Source organism: Sapajus apella, unplaced genomic scaffold (assembly GCF_009761245.1).
Source record: "Sapajus apella isolate SASKATOON/1434 unplaced genomic scaffold, GSC_monkey_1.0 scaffold4, whole genome shotgun sequence".
NCBI classification, from domain to species: Eukaryota; Metazoa; Chordata; class Mammalia; order Primates; family Cebidae; genus Sapajus; species Sapajus apella.
Window position 1 is genome coordinate 29,041,475 of NW_022436944.1, and position 6,576 is coordinate 29,048,050.

A 6,576-nucleotide genomic window follows, 5' to 3' on the forward strand; every position below is an offset into this window, starting at 1 on the left:
ACCTCACCTCACCTTCATTTAAAACTACCTCTTTTTCTGACAGATCCCAAATTTTCAACAAACACATTTTGTCAGGATCAAAGGCAGATACATTTCCATACCAGTCAAACCCTGCTCAGTGAACTTCATAGTGTATCCAACTTGTTTAGTTGGAGTAGAATTCTATAATGAGCATGTGGCTGAAGATCTCACTCTTGTTGTGCAGAAGTTAGAGGAGACGGTGAGCTGACAGCTGTATAACTCTCATTGAAATGGCATGTTTTAAAGGGTGCTTTGAAGCTAATAGAAGGAATGAAGAAACATACACATGTGCTGCCTCTCCATATTCTACTTCAAAACATTAGATACTGTTACTTATGTGGGTTGGCAAGGAGAGGAGGAAGGGGGGAGATCTCTAGTGGAGATATTTAAATATTGTACATGTTAAGAGCTGAGGGGGATTAGAGTGGTTCTGAACCCTGCGCTATATGAGGACTATAGCTCTGAGTTCGCTTCCTAGCCTTTCTACCCTCCTTTCCTCCTTTCCACATGAACTATAAGCACACAATTGTTTTTCTAATAGGTTTGACACCAAATGGCTAACAAACATATGAAAAGAGATTCAACTTCAATTTACCATTTCACTCACTTGAGATAGATTTTTTTTAAATGGCACCCAGTGTGCATGAGGTCCAAGAAAGTAGACATTTTCATACAGTGGGATTCCAAATTGTTATAACCTTTCTGAGGAGCAATTCTGCAATTTATGTCAAAAGCCTTAAAAATACCCACTCTGACTCAAAAATTTTACTTAAACAAAAGTGTATGTACAAAATTTAGCTTCAATAATGTGTTTCACAGTATTGTTTATTAATCTAAACACTGAAAATAAGTTGAATGTTTACCAATGGTTATGTAAATTTTATCCAGTCCATACAAGGAAATATTTTGCTGCCACTAAAACAATGTGATGATGAAGGGTTCTTAATGACATTGAACATATTCATGATTCATGTTTAAGTTTTAAACACAACATATGAAGCCATTTTATAAAATATTGAAAAGCTGTGTGTGAAAATCTGATAATACATTGAAATGTTACTAGGGTTTATATCTAATGATGGGTTTATAAGTTGTATTTATTGTTTTCTTTTTATATCTTTATAAGATTCTAAAATAATATGAATTACTTTACTAGTAAAATAAACTGTTCTATAATGGAAAGGTTGAACTGGACCGTAAATCAGAGAGGAATATTGTTAAGAAGATGTTACAAAAATCACAACATGCTGATGGCCTGAGCTAGTCTGGGAATAGGGTGAAGGGTATGTGTGACAGATATTTTTCAAAGGTAGAATCAACAATACTTAATAACAACAGAGCACAGTGATGAGGAATGGAGACTTTATTACATATGTGTGTATGTGGGTATGGTTGTGCAAAACAACACTTTGGTGTATCAGTTTGTGCTGTGAGAGAACATTTAGGGAGCTGTCCTGTAGCTAATGGAAGAAATGGGACTGTTGTTAGGTGCACTGTCAAGGGAGGAGGAGGATTTCTTTTACCAGCATAACTGAAACGATAAGAGTTAATTAATCCAAGGAAAAAGCCGTGGTCATTGAAGACCTATGTATAGGTAGAGTTAGTGAGTGGAAAGATGAAGAAGGGCCAGTAAAAGACACAGAAAACTGTGTAGAGAAATAGAAGGAATTCAAACAAATGAATGCAGGATAATGGAAAACTAAAAGAGGGAGTTATAAAAAAAATGATGTGGAAAACAAAATATGTTATTTCAGAAAGATAAAAAAATGACACAGAGAAAAGGTCACTGAATTTGAGAAGGGGTCCTTATTGGAGTCTTGGAGAAACAATCCATTTCTGGAGATTGATGAGGATAAAAGTCACATGGTGGAAAATCATTCATTCAAAAACTATGGCAGTGAAAAAAAAGAGGGGTATAGAAGAGTGGAAGGAGAGAAAAGGGTTTCGTGGGAGTCGAGAAGTAGGAAAGTTGAGAAGGCTGGAGGGTGGAGCAGTGGAAAGAGATGTTACAGCCGGGGGAACATTCATATTGGTGGGATGCATTGGTGGCTAGATAAGCAGTGGGGCTGGTTTGAATAGAAGGTAGATGTGAAACTGGGAGGTGAGGAATTTGAAAGGTCACGAAAGTAAATGTGCAAGTGGACATAAATGCTGGGGTCAGGGGTCTACCTCAAGGAATATCAGACCTCACAACGATAAAACTCCGTAGATTTGTAGGATGAGGGTTAAGTATAGCTTAATGATAATGAATATAGGTTTTCCCATCTCCATAAAGTCCCAGCTGTATGGCCTGATGGACATTACAAAACCCCTTTAAACTTCAGTTGCCTCATATACAAAATAATACTGTCGACCTCCTATTGATCCTGCGAAGATTGAATGAGATAATTTAACTACCTGGAATAAATGCCAGGTATGATGATGGTGATATTGATGGTAATGATGATGATGACAGTGGTGGTAAAAAGTCTTGATTTGTCCTAGATATGGACACTGTTGAAGATCTTAGCAGAGGATAGAAACCACCTAGGAGTTCCTAGTGTATGGGGCTTGTTATCTTATTCTTAAGGCACTTATGAAAAAGTGGCCTGAGCACAGAACTTGGCATGGACTGAGTCCATGAGAAATTTGTAGTGCACCCATGTTTTCTTTTCCTTTTAGTTTTTAAAAAATGTAATAATTAATGATACTAATAACAATTTTGAGTGTTTTAGAAGTTTTTACGTTCACTTTTCTCTATTTTAGAAAAGCAGAGGAATGTAAGATATTGTAAAACTTGATTTTATTAAAAACAGTTGAAGTAAAGCAATTGTGAAGTAAAACAAATTTGATACTGAAATGACTGATTCAATAATTTTGAAAATTTCTTAATAATTATATATAGATAAGTTGTTGTACCAGTGTATTTATAAATTAGGCTTCCTTTTTTGTTTTGCCTTTTAATGTATTAGCTTAAATGAGATCACTTTTGTCAGATTTTGTGACAATTACCTGGAGCAACCACCCAGGTAAGAAATACAAATTCTGTGCCATTCACACGAATATAAATTCAAGCACCTTGCTTGCAACAATCATTACTGGTTGGCAGTAATAGATGGTGAAAATAATGCATCAAAATACATGAGTATTTTCAGGAGTTAAAGAGTAAAGATGGTGGATAAAGTTATTTTTAGATTTTTGTCATTCACAGACATAATTCCAGTTTCCTTATGCATATAATTCATCATTAGCCACAGTGCGTGTATATATACATATATATATATACACACGTGTGTGTGTGTGTGTATATATATATATATGCATGCTGTGGCTATATATATATATATATACATGCATGTGTCAAGGGAACTTAACTGTAGATGGGGCTTGATATTAGGTTTAAGGTTGTAAGGAAAAAGAGTACTGGAGGCTGCTAAGTGCTGGCATGACTGAATAGGAAGGAAAAATAAGAGCCAGATGAAAAGCAGTTCAGCATTAAGATCAGACTGATTTATTAGATGGGTAAACAATAAAGACTGGACTCTCTCCTTCCCTTTCTCATGCTCCAAAATAGCAGATAAATTATTTGCATAACTAAGTAACTAAGATCAACTAACGTCCAAAGAAATAAAAGTTTAAACATTAATGGCTTATGCCTTTAAGTTCACTTTGATCCGAAAAGCTCCTTATCAATTTCCTTAATTAATGCCCTCTTTTGATTGAAGACATCATCACAGAATAATATTGAAGAGTGTGGCCTCCTAATGTGAAATGAGGCACTTTAAAATATGTGGAAACATAAATATAATTTGTGAATTTATTACTTCCCTCTGATGGAGCTTCCTCTATACTTTCAAGATCATTATTGATAAATGAGGACTTGAATGTGTTCATGACTCTAAAACTCCATGATTTAAGCACAAGGGAAAGTTAGAAAGCCAATACTAGAACAAAAAATTTTGAAAAGTGAAAACTTATTTATTCAATGAATTTAAAATACTTTTGGATTCAAACAAATGGAAAGTTTAAGAGTCACCATTAAAACAAGAGGATCATTGCTAAATAAAAATAGAACCATTTAAAATCCATTAGGTCCAAAGACAGTGAAAGTTTCATATCTCTCTCTGAATTTGTATGAAATTATTAGAACTGAAAGATGAATTATTAAAGAAATGGAATCATATCTAACTTATTCCTAGTTGTTTCTATTTTGTCAGCCCCTTTGTGGTGTGTGTTGACTCTCTCTGGAACCTATACAAATGGAAATGCATGTGTGCTCCAATGTGCTTTGGGGTGATTTGAAGTCTTTCATTTTTTGAATTCCCATTACCGCACCACCCAAATATCCGTACTTACCTTTATCACATCTGCTGCCTGTATTTGGGTAACTCCTAACCGCTAACCATTTTCTACTGAAATGCATCTGCTTGGTACTAAGCAGCTAGCTGAGAAGATTCTTCTCTCCCAATCAACACAACTACAGCATGAAATGAAGACACAGAACGAGAGGTAGAGAGAGGAAAAGAAGGGGAGGGGGCACTATTTCTATGTTAAAAAAAAAAATCCCCTGGCTTCTTATGTGTCCTGGAAGAACTATTAATATTTCCTCCTAACTCTTTCTGCACTGCTAAGCTTCCCTTTCTCTCCCACCCTCAAGCCTCCCCATGCAGGCAAAGTCTTGAATCAGCAGATTCTGAGCTCAGAGCAGTAAAGAGCTATTGAGGGACAGACTCTGATAGCATTACGGCCAAACATGGAACCATTTTCTGTGGCGAATTGCTGAGTTCTACCTGGTTATCTCTTGCCTTGCACATCACTTCCAAATGACATGCTCTCAGTCTGGGCAAAAATGAGAGTTTTTTAAAGAACTGGGATTTCAATAATATGTGACGAAAGGATGAGATTACTTTCTGAGGTAGAGGAAGGCAGGGAGGAATGAGGGAGGGAGAGGAAAGCGGTGGGGAGTCGGGAGATAGGAAGGAGAATTGTGTATCCTTTAGAGCACTTGACTACATGTATTTCTCTGGTTCTTGCAATCAGTCTTTCTCTAACTTTGGGAAGTCAAAAAGAATAAGTAACTTTGCTTTCTTTTATTTATCTTTTTTCTTTCTGCTGCTTCTCTCATGGGTGGCAACTGAATATTGTAGATACCCAAATACTTGAGTTATTTATAGGGATTATTGTAATTTGACTGACAAGTAAGGTGGAGACTCATACTTTTCTGCATTCTCCAAAACATTGAGAGTGAAATAGGCAAGGGGGACCTTCAGGAAAACACATCTGTATTGGCCAATTAAAGGATTTGGAAACAAGCAGTTTTTGAAGTAAAATTAGTAGCCAGCTCTCCTGTCTGCTTATAAGAAAAGAAAGGCAGTTCTGCAGTTCACAACACTGTCCACTGTCCCGAATGCCTGCCACCTCATTCCAAGTGTTCCTAGACAAAGAAATGGGGACATATTTTAAGTGCTTCATGTCTGTAATTAATCAGCACTGTTATGATAATTAATCAGCACTGTTATGATGTTAGTTTCTCTTCATTTTAATGAGGAAACATGGAGAGACGATAAATAAAAAGAACATTTTTTGTTCACCCTTGTGCGATTTTGAAAAAATCAAACATGAAAAAGGTAGTCTTTGACCATAAAATCTGTGTAGTTGCACATTTTCCCACAAAAAGATATGTTTTCATTTGAATTTGACAGTGACATTTATTTATCTCAATTAGGGTGTGGTCTCATGGTCTGAAATGAGCCTGTGGGGTCTAAACTGAAGCTCTTCTTATCATTCTACACAGCTTCAGTGAAAAAAGTACTGACCAGCAGTGAAGGGCATTCTTAAGGCCTTTCCTATTGCCTTCAATGGACTTATATCCTCAGATATATATATATATATATATATATATATATATATATATGTAGCAAAAGAAACCCAAATAAGGATGAATTCGAAACAGGAACAGAACTCTATCAAAAAACTTCACAGCAAATAAAGTTGTGAATGGGCCTTGGCACAAATTGTGAGCAAGATTCATCACTTGGGAATACTAGTGCAGTGTTCACATATGACAAAGAGAAGGAAAAACTATTTTTCTAAATATATATATTCATACTAATTGAAAAATAATTCAAAGTACAGTAAAATGTAAAAGTCCTACTTCACCAAATTTTTCACTTCCACCCCCAATCTAACATTGATTCTTAAAGTAACCACAGTTTAATGTCTATGCATCTCTTTCTAGGCCATTTTCTCTTTTTCCCTTTTTGAGATGAGCCTCACTCTGTCACCAGGCTGGAGTGCAGTGGCACGATCTTGGCTCACTGTAACTTCCACCTCCCATGTTCAAACGATTCTCCTGCCTCAACTTCCCAAGTAGCTGGGACTATAGGCACACGTAACCATGCCGTTAATGTTTGTACTTTTAGTAGAGACTGGGTTTCACCATGTTGGTCAGGATGGTCTCAATCTCTTGACTTTGTGATCCGCCCCCGCCTTGGCCTCCCAAAGTGCTGGGATTACAGGTGTGAGCTACTGCTCCTGGCCCCAGGCCTTTTTTTTTTTTTTTTTTTTTTTTTTTTT